Source organism: Dermochelys coriacea, chromosome 13 (genome assembly GCF_009764565.3).
Source record: "Dermochelys coriacea isolate rDerCor1 chromosome 13, rDerCor1.pri.v4, whole genome shotgun sequence".
NCBI lineage: Eukaryota > Metazoa > Chordata > Testudines > Dermochelyidae > Dermochelys > Dermochelys coriacea.
Window position 1 is genome coordinate 24653096 of NC_050080.1, and position 18685 is coordinate 24671780.

The 18685-nt window shown below is 42.0% G+C and overlaps 1 long non-coding RNA gene across 1 annotated transcript in view; it reads left to right on the top strand.

Annotated features, from left to right (window-relative positions):
- LOC122456525 overlaps window positions 1–18185 on the top strand; it is a 37754-nt gene extending 19569 nt beyond the window's left edge. Inside the window, exons 2-3 of the long non-coding RNA XR_006275458.1 lie at window positions 16880–17012; window positions 18067–18185. This is a non-coding gene — a long non-coding RNA (uncharacterized LOC122456525). The remainder of the gene's footprint in view (window positions 1–16879; window positions 17013–18066) is intronic.
- The last annotated feature ends 500 nt before the right edge of the window (window positions 18186–18685 follow it).

Sequence of the window (18685 nt, forward strand, 5' to 3'; positions counted from 1 at the left end):
CACACATAGGGCAAGGCCCCAGGCATATAAGGAAGAGAATACAGGAATTCCTGCAAGGGCTACTCTGCTCTCAGGTCTAAAGAGAAGATCGGGGTCAAATCTAAGTTTCTATCTATAGTACTTACACAGTCACTATTAGTACAGTATCTGATGGCCTCAGAATCTTCAATATATTTATCCTCCTGTCCCCTGCATGAAGTAAGGAAGCACTGTCATCTGCATTTTCAGATAAGTAACTGAGGCACAGAGAGACCAAGGGCCAAGTTCACAAAGGGCATTTTGGCCTTGCAATGCCTAACTCTTCGGTGTCCTGCTGCCCAATGGAATTAACAGCTCTGAGTTAGGCACCCAGGCTACCCATGTATTGTGTGGAGAGAATTATAGACGTACACACTACAGCTGGAGCCCAGGTTCTGAAACACGGTGAGGGGGATGGGTCTCAAAGCCTGGGCTCCAGCCTGAGCTGGAACATCTACATGTTATTTTTAGCCCCATAGTATGAGTCCCACGAGCCCAAGTCAGTTGACCTGGGCTCTAAGACTCGCAGTCACTTTTTCTTTATTTTGCAGGGTAGATATACCCTTTAGCACCTAAGAAGTCGGATTCTCAGAAGCTAGAAAGCTGAGTGCCAATGCTACCCAGAAATGAAATGCAGAGGAAAAAGGTAGGAATTAGGGCCCAGATCCATAAAGGTGCTTAGGAACCTAACTGCCACTGATCCGGGTGTTAGGTGACTGGCTAGAGGTGGTGCTTACCGCAGTTTGGGATTCTCACCCGCAAACCCTTTCCTGGAGTTAGGTGCCAAAGCCAAGTCAGGCCTTTCTTTCGGAGAGAGAGTGAGTGAGTGGGTGGGTGCCCTACCAGACCCCATGACAATCAATTGGTTTGGGCACTCGTATATCCAAAAGACGTTTTCAAGTCCCTGCTTTGCTTGACTTGGAGCAGAGACTTGAACCCAGATTGCCAATATTCCAGGTGAGTGGCCTAACTAGAGCTGGCCAAAAATTTAAAATGCACTTTCTGGGACACTGAGACTATCCACAAATTCAGGTTGGATTTGGCAAAAAAAACACCTGAAAACAAACATTTTGGAAATGTCGAAAAGGTTTGTTTTGAAAACGTTGAAACACCATAATTTTGTTTCAAATCAACATCTTCTAAATTAAATATCAGCTTCAAATTCACATTCAAAATGTTTGATTTGAGCTGAACAAAATAGCGTCAGTATTTTATTTTGACAAGGGCAACAAGAAAAAAAAACAGCTTTATTTCAAAACTAAGCACATTTTTGTTCTGATGTGGGGGGCGGGGGGAGGAGGCTGGGGAGGGGTTCAGCCCCTGAACCAAAAACCGATTATTTGCTCAGCTTTAGCCCTAATCACCAGACTATTGTGTATTCTGGGTCACTCCTTCCTCAATCACTCCTGCTTGAAGCTGTTCTACTTTGTATAATAATATTCATTTGTGGGGGAGAGAAAGCGAATGCAATTTTATAACCCGGTGGTTATGGAACTCACCTGGGATATGGCATAGTGAGATTCATTTCCTTGCTCCAATGAAGTTAATTCTTTATACAAAGTGGAACACACTATTCTGAGCTCCACCCACCCCATAATGTAAAGGACTTTGTGTTAAAGGTTCCGTCTTGCCACATCTCTTAGCGTAACACCGAAGGTTATGAAAAGTGAAAAATAAAATTGGAAGTCACCTTTATTGTTTTACTCTTCATGGTGTCTATTTGCTTTTCATTCAGTTTGTGCATTGGAAATAGGTTTCTTCTGGTCAGTTTCACTTTCTGGTTCTTATGCGTTAGCCCAGTATTCTACAATTGGGTTCCAAATCACAATGGAGAATTTTTACATCCAAACATACACAAATAAATATGAAAACTTTTCTATTGCTCTTAGGCTCTGGAAAATCATTTACAAACTGTATATTTGTGGGCTAAATAAAGCAGCCAGTAGCTCATTTATATTTTCTTTTCTCCTTGAATTTCTAGGTGTGAGACAGTTGGCATGGTGTGCAGTCACGGGGCTAATTTCTGGTCTAACTTAAATCAATGGGAGTTTTGGCATCGATTTTAGTGGAGCCAGGATTTGGCCTAGTTTCGTTCTGTAAACTTCAGGCTTTCTGTGATGTTTGTTCAGTGCAGCTTAGGTGTATGGTCAGGGCTGCTGAGCACTACTGTAATACAAGTAATAACAATAAGAATAATGTCCATAGTATAAATGAACAAGTGGGACCAATTTGTTCCCTGATTTGCACTCTATGGGATACTGTAGGCTTTAGCTGTATTTAAATTTGCACGGGAAAGTGCAAATACTCAGGTTTGTATCTGCAGTTCAATCATGAGCACAAACTGCCTCTGACATTCATTGTAGAGTGATGAGAATATGATGTTTGAGAGTATGTTCCAGACTGTTGCCTCTGTATATCAATGGGGAATTCCTTGCTCTTTTGGAGCCAATGGCAAAACTCTAATTGACTTCAGTGGGGCCAGGATTTCAGCACTGTCTCCAATCCCAATTAAGTTGCAAATTATACAATTTGTTGAGGTAATATAAGCTGCTGGGAGGCATGTAGCATCAGATGCTGTGGTGCGTATGTGAGTGCATGATACACAAGCTGTGATCTCTGATCTTTAAGAAGGCAGAAAACTATCTAAGTCTTTATGAATGGAAGTGTAGTTTGTTCTGCCATGTTCCGGCCTACTTTAACTGCTGGGCATTGCAAGTTAGGACTATCCTGCCACGTGGAGGAAGCTTGCATGACACCTGTCAATTTCAGTGCTCTAACCAGCACAACTCATCATCCATTTGCATGAGCACTCAAATCCAACCCAAAATGAGCATGATAATTACAAAGGGTCATTAAAATTCCTTTCTTCTCCCAATCATTAAACAAATGCTAAGAGAAGCAGACTTCATACCTGGAAAAAGTGGCATGTTAATGGAGATGCACCCAGCATAATTACTGTCATCCATCATCTTCTGCCCCTCTGATGTTGACAATGTGCAGCTCAATATTTAAATAAGCCATTTCTCTTCAGAAACTGAGGGATTAGACGCAGTCAAATTTCTCAGTCTAGCCAACAAACGATACAAATCCACAGATTAAAAAGGATTTGCTGGAGTGAATTAGATCTGCTGCTGCATTGTACCTTCTAAAAAATTCTTTGCTCCCTAGGCCATTGCTTGGGGCTATTAGAGAGAGAGAATTCTTTCTTATTGGAGGGAAACAAAATAAAATTCGTTCCCCTTTTACTCAATATTGTTGATTTACTTTAAAGGTGCAGTTGATGGGAAATATGTGGCTTTCCCAAGCCCCATTAGATACCTACTGTATGTTCCTCTGCAAACAAAAGATTCAAAATGAAGCTGACAAAGTTATAAGGCTGAGCACAGTTACCTCTGTTTTGCTTTAGCATTAGATTTACAGAAGACTGGCCAGGTTATGTTAAGTGGAAGGAAAACGGTCACAGAAGTAGTTTTTAATCTGGATTCACATTTGTATACAGCTCTTTCCCCATTTGCTAGCGGGGAACATTTTAGCTTTTTCTGGGTTCTCGGTGAACTATAGGAAGCACTTCTAGAGTAAATAGAAAAGATTGCAGACACATCAAGAAATGTTCACGTCAGTGCTACTTCGGCAGCTGTAGGAAAGTATTGGTTGGTTTGTTTTGTCCTGCACTGTGACCAATGAAAGGTACATGAATGAGAGCACTGGAGGCTGAAGTTCTCTGAACAGATTCAAAATTGGCAATAACAGTGCAAGCGGTGCCCCACCAGTATGGACACAGGGAGAAGTTGGATCCCCTCAGCATTTTTAATGTGTGGACCTAGTGCAATTAATATGACTAGGCTGGAGCCTGAGCAGAAGTTCTGTTCATGGCTTTTCCCAAGGCATGATTCTGCAAAAGAGCATCCAGAATTACAGTACGTGATTTGGCGAGAATTATTCAGTTTATCGATATTGTCCACTGAGTCTATTTCCACCAGTGCTCTGCTTTCTTGTGAATATTCATAATGCTTCCTGTAGAACAGGGGTGGGCAAACTTTTTGGGCTGAGGGTCACATCTGGGTGGGGAAATTGTGTGCAGGATCGGGTCAGGGGATTGAGGTATGGGAGGGAGTGCGGGGTGCAGGAGGGGGTGCAGAAATGGGCTCAGGGCAAGGGATTGGAGCAGAGGAGGGGTACAGGGTGTGTATGAGGAAGCTCAGAGAAGGGGGTTGGGGTGCAGCAGGGGGTTAGGGTGCACAAGGGTGTGGCAGGGGGCTCAGGACAGAGGGTTGGGGTGCATGGGGTGTGGGGTGCAGCAGGGGCCTTGGCAGGTAGTTGGGGTGCAGGAGGGGTGCGAGGTGCAGCAGAGGGTTAGGGTGCACAGGGGTGTGGCGGGGGCTCAGGGCAGGGGGTTGGGGTGCACGGGGTGTGGGGTGCAGCAGAGGGCTCGGTGCAGGAGGAGTGCGAGGTGCAGGCAGGGAGTTGGGGTGTAGGAGGGGTTTGGGCTCCGGCCTGGCAGCACTTATTTAAAGTGGCTCTGGGGTGGCAGTGGCGTGCACTGGGGCCAGGGCAGGCTCCCTGCATGCCTGCCCTGGCCCTACACCGCATTGCTCCGGGAAGCGGCTGGAACCCTGTCCCTGCGCGGCCCCTGGAGGGGGGAGGGGGGGCCACAGGGCTCCATGTGTTGCCCTTGCCATGCCTCCAGGTACCTCCCCTGAAGCTCCCATTGGCCGCGGTTCCCCATTCCTGGCCAATGGGATCTGCGAGGGGCGGTGCCTGGAGCCAAGGACAACGCACAGAGCCCTCTGCCCCCCACAACCCTGGGGCCCCAGGGACTTGGTGCCGACCGCTTCTGAGAACTGCGTGGGGCCTGCGGCACCACGGGGGGCAATCCCCAGGGCCGGATCCAGCCCACGGGCCGTAGTTTGCCCACCTCTGCTGTAGAATCTGCGCTTGGGGACTTCTTAAAAGAACACTGTTCATGGTCACTAGGTCCAAAACGTGTCCTGTTTTAGTTCTCTTTAGTACCTTACATACCCAATTAAATGATTGAGAAATATAAATACTAGATAATAATGCAATAAGAACTTAGCAAATGTATATTGGGCCAATTCTGGTCTGAATTATCCTCCGTGTATTTCCAATGACTTTAATAGAGTGGTTTCACATGCATGCTGGTGTACCTTAGACTGGATTTTGATCCATTCTATGCACAGTTTTATATAATAGAATTAGAGCTGAAGGAGAGTAAAACTAGGAGATAGGGAATGGAGAAAAGTTAGATTTTCTTTTTCCAGCTGAAGTCTGTAAAAAAGGCAGTCAATGAGGCACACACACACAGAGAGGCTGTTCCAGATGGCAGGTGCTGAAGATGGTTTCTCACACCAACACTGGCTACAGTACAGAAAGGGGGGAGGCAAATGCTAATTCCAAGGGCTACAGCCTGGATTCTGAGTGCAAAGTCTCTTTTAAATATCCCCTCCTGGAATGTATGCTCCTCTCTGATATGCTGACATATTTCCTTGAGAAACAGTCGATGCATCTTCAAACCAGGACTGTCTATGCAGCCTCACGCAGGAGCCAGATATTCTAATGTTCATTTATTGAAGATTCAACACTGCTTTAAAGCTTTAAATTGAAAGCCTGCCTGCTTCCCCACATCTGTGTTTGGCTTAGCACAGCCTCCTAAAGTACATCCCACTGTGTATAAAGTACAGCTGAGACTAAGGATATTACCCTCTATGCCCAGTGATGGCAGCCATCTTGCTAAAAAGAGACCTCCAGCAATGTAGAAAAAGCTGGTAGTCAGAGGTTGTAAATTACTTCTCCTTGTGGTTTGTTCATAAACACAAAGTTGTGAACAAGCGAAATCAATCAATGCAACTAAATCCTTTAATCGTTCTGAAAATATCAAATAGACAATTATCTGTTCTGTGACTGTTTTGCTGTGATTGGTATAAACCCTCATGTTTCGTGGCATGAGGCAACCTCTAATTAATGAGGAATAGGAAAACTTTCCCTGTGGGCAGGTTATACCATAACTACCTACCACAGTTTGGTGAACCTTTTTCTGCAGCAACTGTCACAGGCGGGATCCTGGACTAAATCATCCACTGGTCTGATACATTATAGGACTTCTCGTGTTCTTGTATGTAGGTACACCATTATATTCTACTTGACACTCTGGCAGGCCTGCTTCTGTATATATATTTGCTTCTCTTGGTAGAACAAGTGGCACTGATCCTTTACCTTGCCAGGTAAATGCCTGCGTGTTTGGAACTACTGGTCAAGTGTCTTATTCCTGAAGCTACTAGTACATGGTTAGCTACCAGTATTGCCTATGTGACCACTGAAGTATTGCCAAATCCCCGAGCATTCAAAAATCATGAGATTGGCTTGAAAAATTAGGAGGTTTTTTTTTTAATAATGAATGCTGGGTTCTTTGCTTTCGGAACCTTTGGAGTACATTTGCTTCACATTTTTACCCTTTTTTCTGCAACAATGAGAGTTAGTTACTTTTATTTTAACATGAAGGTGAGATTCTTATGCAATCCTTTGATTCCAGGATCTGGGTCTTTAAGAAAAACACCAACTGCTGTAAGATTTGCAATAAAATTGTGAGAGTTGGTAACTGTCACTAAATTATCAGTTCTCCAGTGAGTCAGCCACTTTTCCAGTGGAATGAAGCCTAGATCATTCAGGGATGCATTGTAGTTGGCATATGTTTGAGTATGACAAGCTGTGGGGAGAATGCAAGCAACTGTTTTTGTGTCCCCCTGCCCTTCCATGGCAGATTGCTCTTTGTTAATGCTTCCACAGGCACCTGCCACACAAAAGGAGGTGAGGAGGAAGTGGATAGTGAAATCATAACTCCACCCAAACCTCCTGTTCCTGGCTAGGAGAACAGGTCAACCACAGAGGAGAGTGCATGGTGCAGCCCCCAGGGATGCAGCAGCAGGTGGGCACCCTTGCGAGACAGCCCGGGAACTCTGGGAAGCATTTTGTCTCCTTGAGGCACAGTGCCTTTTGGAGCTCCCTCTAAAGTGAGGCAACTCCATGCCATCCTCAATGCAGGCGAGTGCCTAACAGCCACAAATGAGCATTGTTGTCATGCCAGTCAAATGCCAGAAGAGTAATGTGATTAGACAGTAAGCATTTTGTCACAGCATTAAATGTTAACATTCATCTTCTGCTATTATTAAATCAAGCTGGAGACCAGTTTTCCATCCCTGGCACTGGGCTTCCCCACAACTGTTAGGAGTCATGTGTTACTATTATTGTTGTTTTACTTTGCAAGATGGCTGCCACCAGCAGTAGGCTTCACGAGGCCAGTGAGGATGAATTTCCACCTTAATGCACGTCAGAGAATGTAGGGGTCACTGGTGCACACTTTGAGGATTCTTTGCTTAGGAAAATGGCAGGTTTTTCATTTTCAATAACGGGGAATGGTAACGAATGTGCACACAGAAATAAATAAATCATTTCCATATGCTCTGTGTCCTACAGCCTCAGTCTTTAATATTATTATTTCAAAGCCTCACATGACGAGCTGAACAGGATCATGCTATAAGGTATGCAAAAAGCTGTTTGTTTAAAGGCCGTATAATTATTGGTATTGATGAACAGTTCTTTCAGCAGCAGTTCTGGTTCTTGCAGGTTAAAGAAGGCTTTGCAAATAGACCATCAGCCATTCACAATTAACTCAGTTATTGATGGCACTCCATAAATGTTTAAAAACACTGAAGGAGAAGTAATAAGTTGATTTGTTTTCTTGACTGCAGCTGCTGCAGGCTTGAGCTTGTTTGTGTACAATTCTTTATTCTACTTAAAACCAGTGGATATATCTGTTTTTTATTTTTTCCTAAACTAGACTAATTAGATATCATCTGTGTTTACTTGGGGTGAAGGGGAACAGATGGCAGCTCGTCACTGATAAAAAGCCAGCAGGTCAGCACTGAACATCAATTCTTAGCTTCTGCATGACTTCAGTCCCCACTCAAGTTCCACCCCTGGAAAGTTAGGGTTACTGTTCAACAACAGCATGCTCCAGCATATGATTTTTTAAAAGCACTTTAGCATAGAAGTTTATAATATCTCCTTGAAATCTGTCTGCAGGATTGTTCCTACCCGCTGTGCTTAATTTCAGCATCTAGAATAATAATTAAGAGAAACTGTTTGCTCTTTCATTTGTGAGCTACATAGCACCAATTCTAATTAAATGGCACAGATGTATTACCCTCCCTTAATATAAGATCTCTTGGCCCTTTCTCTTTGTCTGTCTCGTATGCAATTTTATCTCTCTCGTCCCTATGGTATCTGAGTGCAATAGCTTTCACAAACTGATCCAAGTTTCCAGACCTTAAAGGTTAGTGCACTGACCCACTGCTCACATCTAGCTTTCTTTTTCAGTGCCCATTGCAAATGATTCAAAGAACATACATTACAACTTTGACCATGGATTTGGAAAGATGCAAAAATAACTGCGTGGTCAACAAGAAATATAATTTTGGTGCCGTAGAAGCAGCAGGCAATACCACTACATCACTCACAACTTAAAAATAGCCATCCTTGCACCTGGTCCTTTTTCCCTTGCGACAATAGTTTTCAGACTCTTCTAATCACTCAGTTTTCTTTAGTGTTGGCTGGCAGGGACGTCAGCTACCATAACAAATAGGCCTTTCAGTGAAATATATCTCCTCCAACAGACAGGGTTTCGTCAGAAATAATAATAAAAAAGGCAGCAGAAAGAAAAAATGTTTGCTAGATTTCTCCTCAAAGTTACAGGATGCAGTTGTGTTGTTTTATACCTGGCCTCCCCTTCCCCTGTGCCCCAAGGAATTGAAGATCCTGCACACCTTTTACCAGAAGCAAAGAAAATGAATAAAATGCAGGTAATAAATGCTATGTTTTGTAATAAACATATTCACATGCATATATGAAGAACTGTCAGGGTGGTTAAGCACTGGAATAAATTGCCTAGGGAGGTTGTGCAGTCTCCATCACTGAATATTTTTAAGAGCAGGTTAGACAAACAGTTGCCAGGGGTAGTCTAGATAATACTTAGTCCTGCCATGACTGCAGGGGACTGGACTAGGTGACCTCTCAAGGTCCCTTCCAGTCCTATGATTCTATCTATTTGGCTAAATTCTCCTTTGACTTACCTGTTGTACAAGGCCACTGAAAACAAGGTGACTGCATGAGATGTGTGCCAGAACACAATTTGGCCCATGCATTGTGTACGCCCACAGTCACAAAAACACATACATTAGAGATGGGCTTAAAAAAAATTCCAAGATCGAAACACTCTAAACTTTGGGAAAGTTTGGACCAGGAACCAAATCCTGAGCAGAACGAGGCCACTGGTGATTGAAGGAGGTTTTGTTGGCAAAGGTTGCTGCAGTGGATAGTAATTTTTTTTCCAGGGAAGAAATCAACAGTTATTTGTATTTGTGGGGAAAAGGGAGATGGTGGAGTATGGAAGGGGGAAGTAGAGACTCTCTTAAAAACTGCTTATTAATTTTTTTCTCTCACAAATACTACGTGTTAGACATTTGTCGATGAAAACCCGTAGTGGGAATCAAGGGCATCTCCACTGAAGTCCATAGAGCTACAATGGTATAAAATGGGTGTGAGGCGATATGATTCTCATCTCACTATGTGCCAGTCACTGTGCCCCACATCTTGCCGCAAGACTAGCATGCTACATTCCCATCCTATCTTGGATAGCATTTATCAGAATACCACAGTTATCTATTTAATGTAAAAGGATAAAAAAAACCTTTAGCTTTCCTCTCTGTGCGAAGTAGAGGCATTCCCAAAGAAGGTATGTGATCCGATAAATTACAATAACAAAGCTGATCTCAGATATGAATGTCTGTCATGTGTAAACTGACTCTTGAAGTCAACACCAAGCTACTATATATTTTTTCTGGGATATATTGACATGTAATTTTCCTGCCCAAGGAGCCTGTTGTCTTTGTTAGTATAAGTGTGAAAATGCTAAATAAAAGGGAGAATTTCAAAAGTGCCCGGCAGGTTTCGAAGCACAAATCCCCACTCATTTTTCAATGGAGTTTTTGTTCCATAGGGCCTTTTGAAAGTCTCTCCCTAAAAACTATTTAAAAACCCTCGATCTATAAAGACATAATTTCAACAATGATAAACAGACAGTGCTTCCCTCAGACAGCTCCTCATTCTGGGTTTCCCGTGGCTGTATCCCATTCCAAGCCCTTTCTCCCAATTTTTTTTCTTTCCTCAATGGTGCTGGGCACTATTTTGGGGGCAGATAAGTCTAATGTGGTTGGGCTTATGCCATGAGGAGAACTATAAGCAATGGAGTTAAGGGCAAAATACCTCTGAAAGAACTTGGTCTGCTTTTGCTACAGGATCTGAGTGCCTCGCAATCATTAGTGGACTTTATCCCTCACGACTGCTGAAAAGTATCATTCCCATATTACAGATGGGGAGCTGAAGCACATGATCAATTAGATGACTTTTCTAAGTCACAGAAGTTTATGGCTGGGCTGAGAATTGAACTTGTGTGCATCCAGTGCCTGGTCTATTTATACAATCCATCCTTTCCCCTAGTGACCAAACAGCAAAGATGGGAATATTCCCAGATGTGCTCCGGGGCCTGAGGCTCCAAACAATCTTCTTACCTTCTTTCACATCATGTAAACTTTAATTCATGTGTAATCCAAACAACTTTAAGTCATTTCTCTGTGGTAGCACTAAGCCAAGCCAAGCAAAAGAAACGGAGAATAAATAAAGCATATTGCCTGAGTAACAAAACACCTTGAGCCAAATACTTCAATTTAGCCCCTTGCTTGAGCTAGTGGTAATGGGTAAGAGATATAGTAGAGGTATCTACTTTAACTTAAATCATTTCACTTCAAAGCAGAAAAAATCTTATACTTCTCCTTTAGGGGGAAAATGTAGCTTTTTTCTTTTCTTTTCTTTTTTAGTTTCAATCTGTGTTTTCTTTCTTTTCTGCCACTTAGCCACTTAGCTACATTAAATATTCTGTATCAATGCCTTCAATTGAATTCCCCGGGATGCATTTGGCCCATTATTTTAAGTACCCTCTTTCTTTTTTGGTATCTGCTGTAGTGTGTGTGCTATTAAAAAAAAAAAGCCTTCATTAGAGTAAAAGGTGGCTGATCTAGTCAGCACAGGCCTTTGTATGTGACCGTGGAAAGGAACATGGTGAGAGTTAATGGTGGACTCCAGGGGACTTCACTGTACCAATGATAATTGAAATAAGCAGACTTCAGTGGCCTGAACTAATTTGATGGAGCTATATTCCTCCTCCTTCTGTATTATACTTTTGCTAGTTTAGCACTTCCCGCTTCCCCACTGTCAGGAAGAGGTACTTACAGCTGCTCTCATCTCCCTAATAACAGCACTTCATAGAGTTAATGTTGGACTCTATGGGACTGAAGAAGTAATGTAGCACTGAGCATGTCAGCCACAGAACTTGCCATCTGCCTGGGGAATTTCACCTCTGTTGAGAGTCAATTCAGCAGAATCTCCCAAGGTGAAATTCCATTTAGGTTAGTGCAGTTCCACTCTAACAATTATAGTTATGTGTTGAGCACTTTCTTTTATTTCTGTTGGTTCCGTTTCTGTTGTATATAACAAGACACATTCCACTTTTCACCCCTGCCGCGGTCACCGCAATTGCAGAATGAGGAAGGAAATTGAGATTTAAATTGGGAAACTTTGGTTATAAAAAAGTCCTCTAAAACTTTAGCACTGCCTACATCTCTTAAAACTCTGGCTAGAATTCTCAGAAAATGCTGACGAGACAATTAGAGTGTCATAGTCCGTGGGCACTTACATTGGTGCAACTCTAGAATAACCCTATTAATGACAATAGATTTATTCTGTTTTTGTAGCATTGCAACTGACAGCAGAATCTGGTCCAGTCTCGGTAAATTAGTATTGGCGTCAATGGCTAAATAAATAAGAAAGTATCATCAGAAGGGGAAATAGTGACCTCTAAGTACCAAGTAAAATACAGCTAATCAGAGAATCCATGCATAAAATAGTCTTATTGGCCTCACTGGTTTAACTATTGACTTCTATGGAGCTACTCCTAATTTACATGGATATGAGATCAGAATTGGGCACACTGGGTCTACCAGGAGAACAAGTCAGATTTTGTGGCTGATTCAAACCTCAGCTTGCTGGAGAGGATAATCAAAAAAGGTGCCAATTGTCATGGAGTTTTTCTGATGCTGACACCTGCTTGTGAGGAACAGGATGGCGACCACTGCTATATTGGGGTGCAAATAGGATCACTGAGAGGCATGTTGGATTCCCAGATAGGTCACTGCTTTGTTAAAGATAATCAGGAAGAGACATGGAGTCAGCACTGCTTTCACCTGGAGTACGGCAATATGGAGCACTACAAAATGAGGCCTCCATGACTCCATCCCCATGCCATGATCCTGCTCCGCACCTGAAGTAGCTGTATTGTGAATGCTCCTCACTTCCCAGTGAGATGAGACAACAGCCTGGGGCCTACTTCTTCCTTCCCCTCAGAAGTGGAAGCTAGACCCCTCTCTCTGCTCAAGGGCGGCATAAAAAGCAGGGAGAACTTCTCATATTTATTCCAGAAGCCAGAATGTATCTGGACCTGCTGCACTCTTCTGCTACACACACAGACACCTCTTGGGGTTGTACTGGTGGGGTACCTGGACCAGTTCGTCTTGGAGTTAACCCCCTGTGGAGATGAATATTGCTCTACACTGAATCTCGTTGCTGTTGATACTTCATTCCATCTGCAGGGCTGCCATCTCCTTTTGCCATTCAGTTGGGATCAGAGGAATAGCAAAGGTGATAACTTAAGCAATGGGAGAAAGGAAGTAAGGTAGGTAGGTACAAAAAGCCTTTAGTAATTCACCATACTCTAGATAGTTCCCAGCCATACTTGAGGTGCACTAGGGAAAAAAATAAAACTTGTTGGTGTGCCTGTGACCTTCCCCACCTGCTGTAAAATGTAGTCCACACAATGTGTAGAGTACAAATTTATCCCTTCCTGGGGTTTCATTTGATTAACAAAGACATTAACAATATACCATGACGTTCTGCTCAAAACCTGTCTCTAAGTTTGGCTTCTCATGAAGTTCCTTCCTCAGGACTGCTCAGTCCATGCTATAGATCCTGTTTATCTAGCCACTCCTACCTAGACACAGAAGGATTAGATTTTTATGGATAAATGTTGGAACCATTGATGTCACCATACACAGACCAACAAAATCAAAACAATTGAAAGTATAGATAAGCAAAGTATGAAAAACGCCGCTTGAGAACTTAGAGTGAACTTTTATTTAAGGATAATTAATTTGTATTCTTCTTCTTCTTCACATGGTGCACAGTCAACCTGTGGATTTCCTTGCCTGAGGAGGTTGTGAAGGCTAGGACTATAACAAGGTTTAAAAGAGAACTAGATAAATTCATGGAGGTTAAGTGCATTAATGGCTATTAGCCAGGATGAGTAAGGAATGGTGTCCCTAGACTCTGTTTGTCAGAGGGTGGAGAGGATGGCAGGAGAGAGATCACTTGGTCATTACCTATTAGGCTCACTCCCTCTGGGCACCTGGGATTGGCCACTGCTGGCAGACAGGATACTGGGCTGGATGGACCTCTGATCTGACCCAGTATGGCCATTCTTATGTTCTTATATTCTTATATTGTGACATGTGATGTTGACAATTTATGTTATAAAGCTTCAACTTTTTGAATCTCTACATCTACTACCATTAAATAATTGTTGTCTTATTCCCCTCCCACCATTATCTGACTCCACATAATTTCCCACAATTGTGAACATTTAAATAGATAAAAATAAAAAAGCTTAAAAATAAATATCAGTATTATCAATTGAAATTATATTAAATATCTAATTCCGCCAAGCCTATATATATTCAGGAGGGCTAATAAATCACTTTACTCAATGAGTCAGCCGCACACATTTAACTCTGGATTTTTTTCAGGCAAACACTGACAGCCTGGTTCAGAGTGCAAGAAGTAAGCCCATTCGCTTTGGCCCTGCTAAGGGACTGGCACGATCTCAGACCTTGCACTCCTCACTTGCAAGAATCCCACGTCTCTCGTGCTGAAGATAACATTAGAAACTCCATATAGAAGCTAAACTTTCATAAACATTTGACCCTGTTGTGTGTGCTGAGCATTTGAAAATCTGGCCCTCAGTGCTTGAAAAGCTGAGCCTTTAAGTGTGTAATTTCCATCATTTGAGTCTGAAATTAATTGCTGCTGCATTCATGTGACCCAGTTAATTGTGGCTGCAAAACTGCACTCACAAAATAGAAAAACTTTTTTAAATAACGTGCCCTATAAATCTAAAATATATCACATAGAGTATTACTTCATATTAAAGATAAAGGACCGAATTTCCAGCAGATTTTTTAATTGCATTTGAAAAGTTTGCAAGCATATCTTGCATGTGAAAACTAGTGGTTGTATGTGAAAATACCGATTTGTGTGCGTGGACATTTATACATGTACATTCCTAGTTTGCATGCCCAAATGCACAACATTGATGGTTTGCAGGTTTTGCAAAAGCACTTAGGAAGGGCTGCTAAAAAATGTGGTGCAATAGGCATGTTTATTGCTTTCATCTATATTTTTTTTGCACAGAGGGGGCAGGTATTTATCAAATAGTTTCTGCTGAGATGCTGTACCTATGCAATTACCTTCCCTTACAGCTTCAAGTTCCATGTAGTTTTGGACCACAGGTAGCTACTTTTAAATATAATTGCTTTCTTCTGTAGTGTGGTTTGTAAAGGTTCATCCAGAAACGTGCAGTTACTAATCTAAGCTAGCTTCTAAGTCCCTGGTTCAGCAGTTCATCCTTATTCATCAAAAACAAGTTGACTGGAGCAGGGTTTAAGCATCTACCTGACTGCTTTGCTAAGTAGGCAGGTTCCCCCTGCCAAATGAAACTTTATTTATGGGAATAGAAAAGATTTACTGATTTAAAAATGACATCCACTATAAAGAGTAAATTCCTCCCTTTCTGAGGTCTGGCAAAGCCTTTCTTGAAAGAAAGAGCTCCAGGAAAACGCAGCCATTGTCTAGGGATGCAGAGTGATGTTTTCAATTTCTGTACTAGGTGCTTCCCTGGGGTGTAGTGTAAGTGATACTGTTGCAGTCCATGGCCCCAGCAAAGCGGTGTAAAAACTGAAAGAAGTCTGAGTTATACTGAAGATTGCATAGTATAATAATTATTAAAAAGAGAACATACCAGATATAAAAATGATTCCATATTTGATTTCGGATAGCAACTGCTCAGTAATTGATAGACTTAAAATGATGTGTAAATGCTTTGCTACATATAGAAATATGTTGCCCGATTCTTCTTTCACTTTTGCTGGAGTAAATCAGTAGTAAACTCTTGAAACCAATGGAGATGTAAGTGTCAGGAGAATCAGGCCCATGGTGTATTAGCCAGTAGTTTTGAATATTTCCATTGTCTTAACTAATCTATATTTTTAAGTAACTAAAATGATCAGCTGTACTTCTGCTTTAAAAATTACCCTCTCAGTAATAACAGTATGGCCCGTTAGCCATTCCATTAGCCCATATTGCCTTTCCAAGAAGATGTGTTAAAATGTTCACACAATCAAGCTATCTTTTTGTCTGAGCATCCTTCAGAGTTAATATACAATAATATGCCTATCACTTTGTGCCTAATGTTTCATAAAAATGCTGTATATAATGCTATCTTTGTGGCTTCCTATTTCCTTTAATGAAAGGTTGCAAGATTTTTGTTTCCAAATGGTTACTCTACCAATCATGAAAAAATTATCCGGAAAGCTATTGCAAATGTTCAATAATTGTATATAGGGAGGAGGGAAGTAAGCTTACTTCAGTATAGTACTAAAGAGCTCTAACATAATGAATGTGTTATCAACTGCAGTAGTAATCAGGTCTCTTTTTGCAATTACATATTATCTCAGAGTTTATGTTCAGCATTTCTGCCACCCCTGCCTCCAGCACGTGGATGTGTGCGGGAGGCCAGGCTTTGGGCAGCCATAGTAAACCCATTTGAGCCATTGACTTCAGTGGAATTGCCCCAGGATGAATTTGCACAGATTTTTTTTTTTAAATTCAGTGCCTATATTTTCCTTGTGAAATATAGCCACACATGGAAAGTGACATGTACAAATTTCTTGTGCCAACAGACAAAGACCATATGTGCATTGAATTACCTCTGTGCACATGCCATTATTTCTTGTACATTCAAATGTTTTGCAGACAAAAAAGCTTTTTTGTGCGATGTGTATTGCAAGGGCAAATTAGGTACTAGTTTCTGAAAATTAGGCTCAAGCAGGGCTTGAATTTCAACCATTTCTAGACCTGGCCTTCCTTTTTGCCTTTGCGATTTTGTGGGCTTGAATAATGGAGGCTTTGCAATTATTTATACCCACCACTTTTCTGATTTGGACATCTAGCCACCTGGCTTTGCCCATAGATAGCAAGTAGGTAGACATGTAAGTGGTTGCTCAGAATTTTCTGGGTGTATGAAAGAGGGGTTTGAAAATCCATGCTATTATGTTTAGCCTTTTGTTTTTAGGCAATACAATAATTTTCAAGACTAGCATGGCCCTTTGTTTATGTTCCTTTGGGGGACACATGGATTCTGTGTAATCCCCTCTGTATCACTCACAGAGCAAAGCAAACGAGAGATTTTTCCTCCCTCTTATATTTCACACTTCATTAGCTATTCTGTTACGATATTATTTAAGGTCTGATGGAAACCCATATGCTTAACATGTCACATTAATCATATGACAGGAGGCAGGTTGTGTTCATAGATACATATGGTACCCAATTCTTTTCTCTCGCGCAGTTTTACATCAATGTAACTCCACTGGGAATATTCCTGTTTTACACCATTGTAATTGGACGCCATTCGGCAAAGCATGGAAGCATGTGCTTAACATGAAGCACAGGCATCAAACCATCGTTATCCAGGAAAGAAAGTAAGCACATGCCTAATTTTAAGTGCATGTGCTTTAATCCTATGCAGAATAAGGATGGAATTTGGCAGATGCTTAAGTGCTTTTCTGAATCAGGGCCAAAATGAGAGTAGAATCAGGAATAGGGTGTCCTGGAGCATTCCCTCTCAGTGACAAGACTAGACAACTGTGTCATATCTGCATTTCCCCTGGAAATTCTCCAACCACATCTCATTTCAATCAGAGAAAGGAGCATCAGAGTTATGGGTTTGGGGGTGGGAGTTATTAAATCCCCGTCATTGTCTTTTTGAAAACACCCTGCCTTTGATCACCTTTCCAAAATGGCTTGGCCTCCAAACTCCAAGTGTATGACTTGTCTTTGCTGAAGAGTTCTGTCTTTTTGTGCTTTGTGGGGAGTTGGAGATGGACTTGCAATGATATAAAGACTTCATGATAAGATGTACATACCCCACATAAGGCTAAGGGCAGGTCTACACTTAAAATTGCAGTGGTGCAGCCGCATTGCTGTAGCACTTCAGTGAACATGCTATTGCACCAGCAGGAGAGCTTCTCCCATCAGCATAGTTAATCCACCTCCACAAGAGGCGGTAGCTATGTCCATGGGAGAAACGCTCCTGTTGACATAGCCCCGTCTATACTGGGGGTTAGGTCAGTATAACTGCATTGCTCAAAGGTGTGCATTTTTCACACCCCTGTGCGACATCATTATACCAATGTAAGTTTATAGTGTAGATCTGGCCTAAGAAAGGAAGGGGCTATAAATAGAAGACTGATTTAAAAAAAAAAGGACTTTCTCTTTTATTCTGCAAAGAGAAATTGGGATACTGACTGTCTTAATTACATAGAGCAAGAAACTCCCTAGTTCTCACATCTGTCAATGCACTTTATTTGAAATCAGTAGCATCCCTGGTTTTCCAGTCCCAAGCTTCCATGCAGCTTGGTCAAGTCACCTCAATTCTGCACTGCATCACCTGCAATGATTCTAATCCTGAGCTCTCACTCAGCTCTGTCAAAGCACCTCACTGCTGACAAGCCACACCCATTGCTCTTTCAATAGGAGGTGCAGAGCTTTTCTCAGCTACAGAAAAGCTTAAGGTCCCGATTCTTCTCTCAGAACTGCAATCAAATACATACCCTAGCAGACACGTCAGCCTCGCCTAATATAATCTGGAAGGGTAAGTGCAGCAACAGATCCTACTGTTGTAATTGATCTATGTCGGAGAGAAGACTTCAGTCTGTTTTATGCACAATTTCCAATGTGCAAAATTCAGTTGTTCGTGCTGGATGCTATGCGCTGCTCCAGTGAACCAAAGCAGCTGGAGGGCACCTGTGAATCTGGCCCTCTGTTTTTAAATGCAACATATTCTCTATGAAATTGAACTTGCTTCTCTGAACCCTCTGCCTCATTTATCTTAAACTGGATGCTTAAACATTGCAGACATTCAGTGGCTCTTTCTTTCTTTCTTCAGATGCTAGGGGTTGTGCCTTTGTTTCAGATAATCGGGGTAATAACTTAAGCAAGTTTGTGCTATATTTAAAAATGGGGAACAAAACCTGAGAAGTGCTAAACCCATGCAACTCCTGTTAATTTGTGGATTGTTTATAAGAGAAGCAGATGGGAAGGTGCGTGGGGACAGAGAGCAGCACTGTCATTGGGGGAGTCCAGGTACCTTATG